At 42.7% G+C, this 14,806-nt stretch overlaps 1 protein-coding gene across 1 annotated transcript in view; it reads left to right on the top strand.

The window, feature by feature from the left end:
- The first annotated feature begins 867 nt into the window (after positions 1-867).
- The window catches only part of osbpl8 (oxysterol binding protein-like 8), a 180,060-nt gene continuing 166,121 nt past the window's right edge, over positions 868-14,806 (top strand). Inside the window, exon 1 of the mRNA XM_080753969.1 lies at positions 868-1,089. The gene's annotated coding sequence lies outside the window, so the exon portion shown is untranslated. The remainder of the gene's footprint in view (positions 1,090-14,806) is intronic.

Genomic DNA, 14,806 nt, shown 5'->3' on the forward strand with positions numbered 1-14,806 from the left:
CATGGAATCTTCCAACGATAACCAAATATTCTAAGTTGTTTTGGCTCTGAGAGGCTATATAGATGTCATCAAACGGTGGTCCGTGGCTCAAAAAATAATAACGGACCTCCTTGATGTGAAAAAGGTTGTTGAAAACAAAACCACTTTAATATTGCTGTGGTTGAGACAAACACAATCGAATCAGAGATCTGCATCATTCACACACGGTGAGTGAGTGCGGCCAGGCAGGGGTGTCACACCAAATTCTGGGCCCTGGGTACAAGGAGTCACTGTGGCCCCCCCTTGAATGGGAACGCATTATGCATCGTTTTGTGCTTTAACCATTGAAAAATAGCAGATATACAAGCTCACAGCGCGGCACCGAGTGCCTCGCTGCAAGCTTGTATATCTGCTATTTTTTTTTAAAGCTATGTTTCTATGTCAGTGGTGCTCAAACCTTTTCATGTGAAGGACCCCCAAAATTATATGTATTTGACCCCCATCTCAAAATTTTAGTTTCGTGTTTCGCTTAAAAAAAATCACAAAGATTTGCACACATTTTCACGTCTTTTCAAAAATAGCAGATCTACAAGCTCGCAGCGCGGCACCGCGAGCTTGTATATCTGCTATTTTTCAATGGCTAAAGTATAAAATAATCAAGGCCACTCCACCTTGGGCCCTAGTAACTCAGTCCCACTTTTTCCCCCCCAGTGTGACGCCCCTGCGGCCAGGCATTCTAGATGATCACCGAGATGGCAGCGGAGCGGAGGCAGATTGTTGTCGAGGGGACATCAAACACCCTCCGTCCAGAGGGACTGTCACTGTACCGCCTGCCAGGCTGACCCAACTGGGCTTTTGAAGGGGGAAAAAAAAACAGTAACACAGCTTCAAAACAGTAATAATAGCACCTAATGCTGCAAAACATGTTTAAAACGGCAAATAACCATCGACTGGACTCGCAAATGTTGACCCAAGAAGGAGAAGAACGCCAGCTTATCTGTCGCCAGCTGAGGTGAACCAGACGTTAGCTTTACAGTCAACTGACACCGAGACGTGTTTCCTTCCTCCACCGTGGCCGAACAACTGCTTCTGTAACCCGAATAAACACAGGTAGGTGGAATACTAACCACTAACCACTAACCATGCTATGGAGCTGCTGCTGCTGGCTTTGTTGGAGGAGGAAGCGTTCTCTGTTTGACAAATGACACCACAGTGTTGTTATTACACAGTAGCTGCTAGCATGCCTGCTAATATAGCGCCTGGCCAGGGGCGTCAATTGGGTATGGCAAGCTATGGCAGCTGCCAGTCCTTTGCTACAGGGGGGAAATAATAAAATGTACTTTTCATCGTGCCCTGTCGCTAAGGTATGGCAACATGACTGGTGTCTTGCACGCGCGCCCTCGCGCGCGCAAGACACCAGTCACATTGCCATACCTTAGCTTTTTGTGAACTGACGCCACTGCGCCTGGCTGCCTCAGATGGATGCGAGTTGGTTACATTGATGACTCCGCAATGTCAGCACTGTTATGTAATGGATATTATAGTCTGGAGGCTTTCATTAATACCGCCACCTCTTGAATTTAATCTGTAGTCTTTCTTTGGCACATTTCTACTTAATATTCAATTCAATTCGATTCATTGTGCAAACAGAGCTATGTCACATTGTGTCGTTATATACATGTCATAGCCTATACACAGGGTATAAAGCTTTTTGAAACAAATTGCAGCAATATTTTGCAGCCGCTTTGGAACAAATAGCAGCATTTCTTTTTTCTCTCAATACGATTTAAATAGTACCGGTATACAAAAATCGAACCTCTGTTCGAAGTGGAGCTGTGTGTGTGTGTGTGTGTGTGTGTGTGTGTGTGTGTGTGTGTGTGTGTGTGTGGGTGTCTGGCCTGGCCTGAACAACAGCGCCCTCGTGTGGTCACAAAAGGTCCTGTAGGCTACAGACAGACAGACAGACAGACAGACAGACAGACAGACACACAGACACGGCCACACACACGGCCACGTATAGGGAGCTTGTGTTCCACACAGCTCCAAAAATCACACCCGTGTGAACTGAGCGGTGGTTCCCCCCCCCCCCCCCCTACCCCCCCCCTTCCCCCCTGTGTGTGTGTGTGTGTGTGTGTGTGTGTGCGTGCGTGCGTGTGTGTGTGTGTGTGTGTGTGTGTGTGTGTGTGTGTGTGTGTGTGTGTGTGTGTGTGTGTGTGTGTGTGTGTGTGCCTGGTCTGGCCTGGCCTGAACAACAGCGCCCCTCCCTTAACATGTGTGGTCAGAAAAGGTTACTGCAGGCTACAGACAGACAGACAGACAGTCAGACAGACAGACACGCAGACAGACATACCCACACACACGGCCACGTATAGGAGCGTTGTGACCACCGCTCAAAAAAAAGCCTCAGAGTTAAAATGCGTTTGAAGGTAGAAGCTCTGTTTATACTGTATGTGGCAGTCTTGATGCCACTGAGTCACTCGATGGTTTGGACTCCTTAGGGTGGTTGTATTTAGGGATGGTCCGATCAGGTTTTTTGGAACCGATCACCGAGCACCGATCACAAAAGTTTGATCACCCGATACCGATCAATCGCCGATCCGATCAAGTTATTATTTATATTTTCTAAAAGTTAATGTTTTAACTTTAATTAATTAATTCACTCATGAATTCATTTATATATTTGCCTTATAGTTATTTACCAGCATTACTATGTATTTATTATCATAGCAGTAACTAATTATTCCTTCAGCACTGTGGAAATCAATACCCCAAAATGGCCTCAAGTGGGCCTACTGAACGGCTGGTTGATCGGATGCACCGATCGGATCGGATCGGTGAATTTACCTTTTGATCTAAACCACCGATTATCGCCGATCACGCTTTGATCGGCCCGATCCGATCCATTGCCGATCGATCGGTAACATCTCTAGTTGTATTCCATTCTCTAGCCTTCTTTTATCGCAACAGTTCACACATCTTGCTGCTGATTGTTGCATTTCTCCCAGTAGGTATGGACGTTTTTTTTTGTCGTTGGTCATGTTTTCAAAACTCACTTTGGGTGTGTGTGTAATCTGTGGGAAGTATGTGACTCTGATGTCTTGGTACAGTGGGCAGGTGGTTAGAAAGTGTAGCTCTGTTTCTACCACATTTTGTGTGCAGTGGGTGCATATAGTCTGTCTTCCCTTAGGAGCGGGGTCTGTCTGTGGCGGCCTTTCTCTATGGCAAGGCTGTGTTCGCTGAGTCTGTACCTATATAGTCAAGGCTTTTCTAACGGTAGCCAGATAAGTCGTCCTCTTTCAAAGTCGCCCCAAACTCGTTTCCCAACGGGTCTGTGGCCTTAAGCTAGATGCAGAATAGACTAAAATCAAATATTTGCTTCTGGGGGTCCCTGGAACAAAATATTTTGTGATGGGGGTCCGTAGCCAAATACATATCATTCTGGGGGTCCTTCACATGACAAAGTTTGAGAAACACTGATGGCAACATACTTTTTTTTCAGAAAATTGTTATGATTTAGAAGACATTTGTAGAATGTGCCTATCAGTGGTTAAGGACCCCCAAAATGTGTTTTTGGCCGTGGACCCCCATCTCAAAATATTTTGTTCCACGGATGGACCCCTATTGCAAACCTTTTTGTTCCAGGGACCCCCAGAAGCACAGATTTGATTTTAGTCTAATCTGCATCTAGCTTAAGGCCACAGGCCTTAAGGCGACTTTGAAAGAGGGCGAGTTTTCTGGTATTCTTTCTAACAGCCCACGTGCAATGGTGTACAGAGATGGAAGACTAGTAAAGATGATGTAACTTTATCTGTGCCACTCGGCTTTACTATAAGCTCCTATATAGATGATAGATCAGATAAACTGTTGTTGCTTATCACACCAGATTGGCTGTTTGAAGACTTCCTCCCGCAGCCGTGACATCCTACACATCCTGTTTCACAGTGTCACATAGTGTCACATGTCAGCACAGAGGTACCGTGTTACGACTTTCACTTGACTAGAGTGAGGAGAAGAGAAACATGAAACTGGTGTACAGCGTAGAAGTATAACGGTGGTGTACAGTGGTGTGCTCTGTTGCTTCTGCTAATACACCTGATGACAAATAATTATGGTAGAAGTCGTGCACACACACACACACACACACACACACACACACACACACACACACACACACACAAAGTCTGATTGGCAGCTCGTCTCATGCCTGATTTGATCAAATGTTATGTCAAAAAATGGTGCTTCTTTAGGCCCGTCAATTTTGTATTTACATCTTTTCCATTCTCTGAACATTTGCATCTGACTGATGTGCAATCCTGGACTTTTCCATCCAAGGAAACATTCCTGTCATCAGTGAGGCCTGCAGTCCAGGGTCACACAGGGCATTTGCCAGTCAAATGGAGTTTCCATCTGTTCCTTCCCAAATAGCTTATTGCTTGTGCACTGCCTGCCAGCTCTATATTGCTTCATTTGAATGTGTCTAGCTAGGGATGGGTATCGTTCACCTTTGAATCGATACAATACCTTTTTCGATACCTGGGAATCGATACGATACCCTTTTCGATACCATTTTCGATACCTTTTATTTAAGTTTAACTGCTCTACCGCAGCAGGTGATGATGATGATCACACAGTGTGGCGGAGCGGAGAGTATAGACGTTGGATAATCATCATAATAATAAACATTATAGGCTATTGTCGGCTATTTTCCACAGTAACGAGTGTAGCCTACTAAAGCCATGTCATTAAAAACTCAGTAGCCCAACTGTTACAGATGCGACCGGCCAGGGGTGCGTTCCAGAGTATCGAAACGAGGTATCGTTCGTTTTTACGTGAACCGATACCCGATAGTATCGACGTCATGCAATCGATACCATTAAAAGTATCGCAGACGATACCCATCCCTATGTCTAGCTGCATGGATGAGCCCAGGACTGTGTCGATCCATATGTACACAATGCACCTCCTCCCTTCACTGCATGTACACTGCAAAGATTTAGGGCAGCAGAGTATATAGGCCCTGGCTATTGAGGTTGGTTGTCGTTTAGAGACCATGTGTTGTTGTAAGTCATTGTGATTCATTTGAAAGTATAACATAGGCCCGGGCCACTGCCGTGGTGGTCCATGCACCCTAGGCTGCAATATAGGGACAGCGTGTTGTGGGATCGAATCCCGTTCCGAAGACCAATGCTGCAGGTCACTCCCCATTTCTCTCCCAATTTTACTGTCTTATCAATAAAGGCATAAAAGGCCAAAAATAAATCTTAATAAAAGAAAAAAAAGTATAACAAATTTGAGCTATGCTAGTTCTACTGTATTATGCCTGTATTGTGGGTTAGTGCCAATGCTAGAGAAGCAGTTTAATATTGTCAGATTAATATCAGATTTTCCGAAAGTAAGTAAATTGACATTTTATTTCACAGTTCATGGACATTGTCTGCAGACTGGCTTCATTTTATTATTTTGCGTGTCTGTGGGTCATGGGATGCAGACAAATTAGTGTGGTATTGGTTGAACTTGACCCATTCATCAGCTCTCGATCAGACTATTATAGATTCCTATTCAAAACAGAATCCAAGAGGTCTTGCTTGATAAATATTTCCAAAGTGGTGCAGAGTGCAGACAACCATGGAAAAGAAATAAAACTAAGGCACTCTCTCTCTCTTCAGAGTAATAGTCAATCCATATGCCTAAGCACAACAAATGAAAAGGTTATTTTCTCACTTAAAGATGGAGTGCCTTTGGCTTAGTTTTATTTGTTCCATGGTTGTCTGCACTATTGGAAGCTATTTATCAAGCAAGTTGCAACACTTCCTGGATCCTGTTTTGTATATTCACCTGTCCTACTAAGAGCTAGTCTGGCATTGACTGATCATGTGGGATCACTCACAAGTTCATCCACCATGCCATGGAGGAACTTGTGAGTGATCCCAGATACCACGATTGCCAGACTAGCTAAGAGCACCTGTTACTGTATATGAGTCATCAGAACAAAGCAACATTTCCTCTTTTTGTTGTGTAAAAAACTATAGATTGTTATTGTTTGTGGTCACAGCAAAGTGGCCATAGTCTTATAATGGCATTTTAATTTTGACTGCCAAAGAAGGAGATCTCCTTCTTATCTTTTTAGTCTAGTTCTGTCAGGGACTGCCGCGACCGCGGTTTTCCCGGTGAACCTGAGCGCAACGGTGGGGGCGTGGGTCTGTGGGGAACACACACCACTGACTATTGCCGATGATGGAGAGGTTATATAGCTTTATGTATTGAGAGGCACTCTTGACGATTTCGTAAGAGACTCGTCCCCAATTGCAAGATATTTAAAAGTTATATATATCATAAACCCCTGGCAGGAAATGTGTTTAAAACGCTAAAGCTTGTGCATCATTAGAGTAATGTGTAGACAGCTGGGACACTTAAGCTCAGACTATTGGCTATTTGAGTGACTGGATGGATGCTTTAGTTTTGTCCTAAGCACCGAATGTGCTCAAAGATGGGTGGTTATCTCACATTTCACACCCAATGACATCACCCACTGTAAGGCACATAAACAAGATTTAACAATCTGGCCAGCGTTGTCACTTTTAGCTAGCCGAATGATTATGTAGTTAAAATTTTACCTCTATTATGTTGCACAGTAGGTAAGTGAAAATCTAATTGGAAGCAGATTTTGCTATACTATTATTTGTGGCTTTACACACAAGGGAGCCAGGATGGTTTCTCCACGACCTCAATTGCAGTTGGCATCTCAAGCTAAACTAAAAAAGCATGTCTATAATTTAAAACCTGTCTATAGTGTTATGAAAGGCCACAATTGAGGATGGCTTTTTTTTTTTTTTTTTTTTTAAGATTTGTTTTTTGGCTTTTATGCTTTTATTGGATAGTACAGTAGACTGACAGGAAACTGGGGGAGAGATGGGGAGAGACATGCGGCAAAGGTCGTCCGGATCGGGAATCGAACCGGCGACGCCGCCAGGCATCAATGCCTATATGGTATGCGCTTAGACCAGTAGGCCACCGGGCGCCCGAGGATGGCTTTTTATATCTTGTACTGTACGCCAAGTCTAGAGCAGAGGAGGACTCTGAAAATGACGGAAATGACTGGAGAGTTTCTGGTTTTATTTTTAGTTTCCACCCCCCTTTGTATCTCTAGTTACCATCAGTAGAAATCTGTTGCCGGGAGGCTGTATTCTTGTTGCTGTTTTGACATTCAGAGTAAGACATGACAAATCTGTCATTACTCCACACACAAAGTGTTCCACAGTGTCAAGCAGAGCTGCTGTATGATGTGTATACTTGAGCTGGAGTTGCTGGACATGCCCAGGGGCGTCACAAGGGGGGGGGGGAGTGGGACTGACTTACTATAGGGCCCAAGGTGGGCCTTAATTATTTTATACTTTAGCTATTGAAAAATAGCAGAGATACAAGCTCACAGTGTGGCACCGAGTGCCGCGCTGCGAGCTTGTAGATCTGCTATTTTTGAAAAGTTGTGAAAATGTGTGCAAAGCTTTGATTGTAACTCAAATTTCACTGGAACTAAATATTTTGAGATGGGGATCCGTGGCCAAATACATATCATTTTGGGGGTCCTTCACGTGAAATGGTTTGAGCACCACTGACATAGAAACATAGGTTTTTCAAAAAACCTTAGAAGGATTTGAAATATTCAAAGACTTGCACAAATTTTCATGATTCTTTCAAAAATAGCAGATCTACAAGCTCACAGTGTGGCACTCGGTGCCGCACTGTGAGCTTGTATATCTGCTGTATATTTTTCAATAGTTAGCACAATAGTTAGCACAAAATAATGCGTAACAAACAATGCGTTCCCAGTCTAAATGGGTTAACCCCCCCATGAAGAACATTCATGGAGGGCCCGCAGTGAATCCTTATACCCAGGGCCCAGAATTTGGTGTGACACCCCTCAACGTGCCATACCTCATGCAATGACAGGCCATTGGATTTGTGAAAAGTAAACAACCAAAACCACAATACCAATGATGTGTGATTTTGCCAGCACTACTAAATTAACTTAGAAAGCTCTACCTATAGTGGTGATATTGATCGTTCTGAATCTGAACTACCTCTGCTCAATACCAAGATCTTTAATAGCATAAATGTTTTTAGTTTTTATCTGTTAGGCCAACTCACTGAAAGTCCCGGATATTAAGTAATTTAGTCCCTGATATTAAGAGTATTGTACGGGAAATCCAGCAATGACATGTGAAGCTGATCTGAAATCTCTTTGCATGAATAAAAGATAAAGATTACTCTCTTGCTCAGGCAAACATATTAAAATTGTGTTCAAAATAAGCTGGTAATAACGTGAATGTATGTAGTTGTGTACATTATGTGCACATTATGAAAACATGAAACATGCATGCTGTTCAGGTTCTGGTATCTGCAATTCTACCTTTGTGTCAAGAACCACTTTGATTAGGAGTACAAAATAACAAACTCTAGTTGCCTCTTGTTGTGCATTGAGGTTTGATCGTTCATGATGTAGGGATGGGACATAAAATATGAAAATGTCATATCACGATTATTGTGACAAAATAAATTGTGATTTACGATAAAAATTAAAATCCATTATCCCGGATAGGGCTGTCACGATTATGACATTTTACATGACGATTAATTGTCACTCAAATAATTGCGATTAATGATTTAATTGTGTTTTTGTCGTCAACAATTACATTTCTGTTTGGCTTTTAGGCTTTGAATTTGCACATGGTAGATATGACACATAACCTAAATATACAAAGAAATTACTGACATATTTGACAACTTTATACTTACCAGTAAGACTCCCTAATCGGGAAATAAGCGACCGTCAGGTCACAGTATACACAAAGAGGCCTGTAAGTGGCATTGGTTCCACCCACAAGTTTGTACGACAAACGGTTGATGAGTAAAGCCAAATAAAGTTTCGGCCAATCAGAGGAGGGGGCGGGGCAAAGTTAAACCAATTAAGGTGAAGGACTCTTAATGAAGTTAATTGACACCACCCAGAAGTTAGTACGACAAACGGTTGATGAGTAAAGCCAAATAAAGTTATGGCCAATGAGGGGAGGGGGCGGGGCAAAGTTAAACCAATGAAGGTGAAGGTCTGTTGGAGCAGCAAGAGTCAGTGGTCCCTGGGAATTCCCTGTGAGCAGCCCAGTTGGGGTGTTGATTTGGTCATTTTTGCACTATTTGGCGGCGGTGGCAGGGGGTCCCTGGGGGTCCCTGTGGATCCGTGGAGGTCCGGGGGTCCTGAAGGTTGTGATTTGGCAGGCAAGGAGTGAGTGTTTTCACATGGATAGGGGCAACGATGGTGGAGATATGAGTAGGGCAAAAGTGTGACGTGACGTGACGTGACGTGACGTGACGTGACGTGACGTGACGTGACGTGACAGACGGATGGACAGACAGCCGGTGGAGGTTTTGATAGTAAATGCGACCTGACGGTCGCAAAAAAAAAACATTGATAGTGGAAATAGCTGATCTACAAGCTCACAACGCGCCGCATCGCGCCGCGTTGTGAGCTTTCTTTACTAAGAAAATGTGAATTGATCACAGTGCATAATGGAGGACGATATCACGATAAATTAAATCTCCACAATACGATTATCGTGAGTGTTTTTTATCACGATAAACGATAATATCAGGTATGGTCCCATCACTACTTGTGCATTGAGGTTTGATCGTTCAAAAATCTGAGCCCTGAATCCTCTGAGGCGTGCTGTCTGGAGATTGTGATGTGACTCAGCCCCTTGCCACTCGCCACAGCCATACCCTTGTGCAGGAATCTTGCTTTACTGCATGGCTGGCAATTGGCACAAGGCCTGTGTTTTTGCCCACCCCAAAATAATACATTGCCTGAGCTCCTATACGTTACCTGGCCAGGGTGTGAACTCAGTGTGCAGACAGAAGAGCACATCACACAAAGTCAGGCAACAATGAAAGACGGATATTTGATTTATAACAATGGTGTTGTTGATATAGGCCCTGTCTGTTATTGAACTATTATAAAGAGCACAAGGGTTAGGGTTAAGGTGGTTGCACACTGCTGCGTTTTTCGTTTCGAAATGCGTTTTTCAGGGCAAGGAGAGAGAGAGAGATAGAGAGAGCAAGGGACCGAGTGGTGCGCGAAACGGGCGGCAGTGTGCAAACGTGATTGACATAACATGAGGTTGATTTTTTTATTTGCGTGCTCCGAAATTCACTCCGATATTCGGCCCGAAAAACGCAGCAGTGTGCAACCACCTTTAGGGTTGCAAGATTGTAGTTTGGCTATTGTTTAACTTTTACGCTTACATTTTGAATTCCGGGTTTCATGACTCTTTAAGGTGTTCATTCTTTAAACTTGAATACTTGTTGTCTTTAAGACCAGATGAGAGTCGGCCATGAAGCTAAATGACTGAAGCTGAGCAGAATCAGAGGCTCTTATTCTTTACATGCACTATCCAGCCGGGAATGCTTCCAGACTACTCAAGACATTTAAATCTACAGCTATAATGGACCCTATAAAAAGTATTGAGTCACTGGAGCAGACTCAATTGGAGAAGTAGTGTGTTATTATTTTTCATTGTGTCCACACAATCAAAATGCACCTAATAAGACTTGTTGATGAGGTGAGATATAGTTACAGCTAGGATGGCATTCTTTAGATGTGGTTATGAGTGAGATAATATGGTATTATTATCACAATTTATTATCACATGATTGTATAGATGATACAATCTGGATTTGGTTAGGTAAACTTTGTGTAATGTCACATTATGCCTTCCCAGTCATAGCAGTTAGTCTTATTTTGCCAGTTTCATTATTTAGTTTGGCCCTTAATACTGTAAATTTATCTGAGCTATAGTATATGGAAGCTAACATGGACACATTTTTATTTAGCTGCTGTGCTGTCTGATTTTATTAGAGCGCAGTAGTGTCGGTCAAGCACTAGAACTAAATAGAGCAAACACAATGGCCTGGCCTGTAGAAAACGGTCACATACACGTTTAATGTCTGAATGATTACATTGTGTTTTTTTTTATAGGACAGTGCTCTCCCCGGGCCAAAGTTGTGCTTGTTTATTATCGGCTATGATTTCTAAGTGCCGTATCCTCTGACCCGTGCCGTAAACAGGAAGCTATTCATGCAGTTTATTTCTTCTTTATCGAGGCTCATGTCTCTGCTGTCCATTTAGGTTGTTCTAATACTCAAACTAAGGATACTAGCCATTTATTGAGTTTGGGGTAGATTAACTGGATTGACTCCTAAACCGCAGGGTTGGTCAGATCTATAGGCTACAACCCCTATCCTAAAAAAGTTGGCCTCACATACCAAGTACCAACAACACAAAGAAGTCCTTGAATGCACTCGTACTTCTTGGAAATACCTTGAACTGAGACTGTAGGCTCGGCTTTGCACACAAAAGCCTGTGCCACTCAGTGAAAGAAACCCCGAGAGACCATCAGCTTTCATTTTTGTTCTCTTCCATTAACAAGATGCTCACTAATCCTTTTTAAGCCAACATTTCATTTGCCTGGTTCCAGACCATAGACCCCACCCACTCAGAGTGGACTGTTTCTCTGGTCTGGAGCTGATTACATGAATCGGCAGTTTAGCAGCCAAAAACTGCGGCTGATCCAATGAGCGTGGAGGGTGGGGGTGGGTCTAACGAAGATCCAATCCGTGCAGCAGTTGAAACGATTCAAACGAAGTTCACACACACACACACACGCGCGCGCGCTGATTTCACCAAGCTGTTAATGTTGATTACATGTTTCTGGTCGCAGTTCTGTGTGGAAGCAGTCACTGGCACAGAGAGACACACACACAATTACACACACACCGCGACCATGCGTCGCGATCACCGTGCATCGCGATCACTCGAGCGTGCACGCTCGCAAAAAATTCCCTCTCCTGTAAATCGCTCAGAATAGGGCACAGAAAAGCCTCAAATCAGGCTAACATTTCATTACAGCTGTAATATCTTTTTCTCTCCTGCACGGTCATGGTCACTGTATGACTGTGTGTGTCACACCGTTACTCTCATAACACAGCTGATTGTTGCTTTTTTCCCCCCTGAAAGTGTGTGCAACTCACAACCATGACAATCTTTCAGTCTTAACTAAAGACGTTGAGAGAGCATAAACAGGGGACAGTAGAGCAGTGGTTCTCAAAGCAGGGACCCCCAGGGGTCCTTGGGGAAGGTGTTCCAGGGGGTCCCCAGCATAGTTTTTTAGTAGAGCATTGCAATCATTTTAACCACTTTATCCATATTTTATACCTTGAGATGGTAGCGTAAGGAAAAGAGATATATAAAAAAATATGTATATATATATATATATATATATATATATATATATATATATATATATATAAAGAAAACTATCTATCTATCTATCTATCTATCTATATTTATACATACATACTGTACATACATACATACTGTACATACATACATACATACTCATACTGTACATAGATAGCGTACGTGATATCAGGTATTTAAAACATTAGCATCATATGCAGTCGTGTACAGGTTATTTTAGAAACACAGTTAACCCGTCACATCCTTAGTATCTCACAATCAAACAAACAAACAAACAAAGGTTGATCTGAAGTCCTTGAGCTGTTCTCCTCCACTACCTCCAGGTCCATCCGACTATCTGCTGCAGCCACCTGGCTGTGTGCGCTGGCTTCACTAGGGGCTCCTAGTTCTATGGAAGTGTGTAATGCAATTAACTTGGCCACTGGAGGGTGGAATGGAAGGGGGGGACAAGGACCTGTTTTTCCTTTTTACTCTCTGAAACGTTTTTTATTTATTTAGAGAGTACCATTGCACATAGATAACGGTTTCTTCTCGTGTTGGCCTATTTCATCACTCATGTGCTCAATGTTGTTCAGCACTCCACTGTTCCCGTCATGTATTCTTACTTAGTCAGATAGTCTGCAGCTGTACCTTTTATGCTCATCACCCACTTTATTTAGATATAAATGATCTTGAGCCCATTTAGCGCCAATATTGTGATGTCGGGGGCACGGTGGCGCCTGCTGTGACTTCTCTGTCGAGGTTGGCGGGCCAATCGCGATCCCCGTTTCCCGGCGCTACGCTAGAAAACGGACCAGTCAAATCTCTTGCGCCTCTGCCAAAACGGCCAATAGCTGCAGCGCGATCCTGGCTTCTCTCCATGCCGACCAATGAAATCGTCCCCACGCAGGATTCCCCGCGGTCAAGCTCCCCCCTCCAGAATCAACTGACACTCACTCAGACAGCCATTCTTCCGCGTTCCTGGACGCAGACGCCAGCCAAGGAATAAATACAAAATAACGTTTGATTTTGATAGATTTTGACACTTTGTCAGCTTGTTCTTTTGTCATTCTATGGTCTAGTTACTGTGGTTTTTAATGTGACTCTATTTGGAAATCATTTGGCTGTTCATTGCAACGAGGAAATGTTATTTACAAACCTTTCTCATTTGTTGTCATGGCCTGCTACAGTATGTGATGCACCGGACCTGCCGAACTACACAGACTGTGTGGGAATCATTTTAATATCCAATTTGATTGACTGATCATTAATGTTACAGGCTTACAGCCGATCGCTTTGATTATGGACTGCTGCTGCTGCTGCATGTTGCCTATTGCATCGGAAACACTGTGAAACATCACCCCTGGAATTAATAATTCCTACTGCAGACCTAAATGCTCCAGTTATTTTATTTGTGTCTGTTTGAGAAGAAGCATGAACACTTTATTTATAGATTAATAACTCCACATGCCGGGTTTCCTTAATTTTGCGATTTGGGCTGGTGCATGATTACATGATTAATTAATGCTTGCTTTTGCCTTCAGTTTCATTACAAATAAATCAAACCAACCACCCATTCAGTTAATAATAATAGCCTACCTAGAATACCTATATACTGTAATTAGCAGAAGTGATAGTGTCAGTTCCTCCTTGTGTCAATTCTATTCAAAGAAATGATTAGCGAAGCATTGCCATTCACTCTTTCAGTTTGATTAATTCATTGCACAGAAAATAAAGACCCGATTACAAACGTTTTCTATAACAAGTCATTGTAGATGATAGTTATAATTTATATCATATCAATTATGGTTTTATATAAAGGCAAGCAAAGCTCAGAGCTTTGAGAATCAATGACGGGGAATTTCCATTTGGAGCGCAACACTGCATGGAGAGCTGGTAGATGGCTATTTTCAAATGCCAACGTTTCAATATATACAGATTTAATAGGGACACAATACAGTCATTGGTCATGCTGTACTTTCCAAGGAATGAGGAGACATTTTTTGTTTTGTTTAAATCGCTTCATAATGACCAATTTACTTGACCAAGCCATGATTGAATAGACGGTATTGCTCCCTATGCGTAATGCGCGGCGCGCCACACACACAGAAAAAAAAACAGAGTTACAAGATATCAACGCATTGCGTCATGGCGTGTCGACAGCTTATACATCTGTTATTTTGGACACATGGAGAGATTTGGAGACGGCAGCGCATCAACACGACATTTCGGTGACTCCAGAACGCAAGTAGATTGCGGTTAATAATACCTATAGAATAAGGCTACAAAACACTTCATAGACTATTTAATTTATTTCTGAGCTAGTAAGACACTTCATAGATGTTTCCTGAATCTAAAAAACAATCAATGACAACGGCTTCTAACAGAAATAGTGTTTTTATTAGGCTATTTGGCAACGCAACAAATGCAAATGATCACGCATGGTTTAACCATATCCTATAAATAGCCAAACATTTCATTATGAAATGCAACAGTAGGTAAAGAAAAATATAGGCTGACAGCCTACCAAGTACCAAGGCA

This window comes from Nannobrachium achirus (assembly GCF_963921795.1).
Source record: "Nannobrachium achirus genome assembly, chromosome: 23".
NCBI classification, from domain to species: Eukaryota; Metazoa; Chordata; class Actinopteri; order Myctophiformes; family Myctophidae; genus Nannobrachium; species Nannobrachium achirus.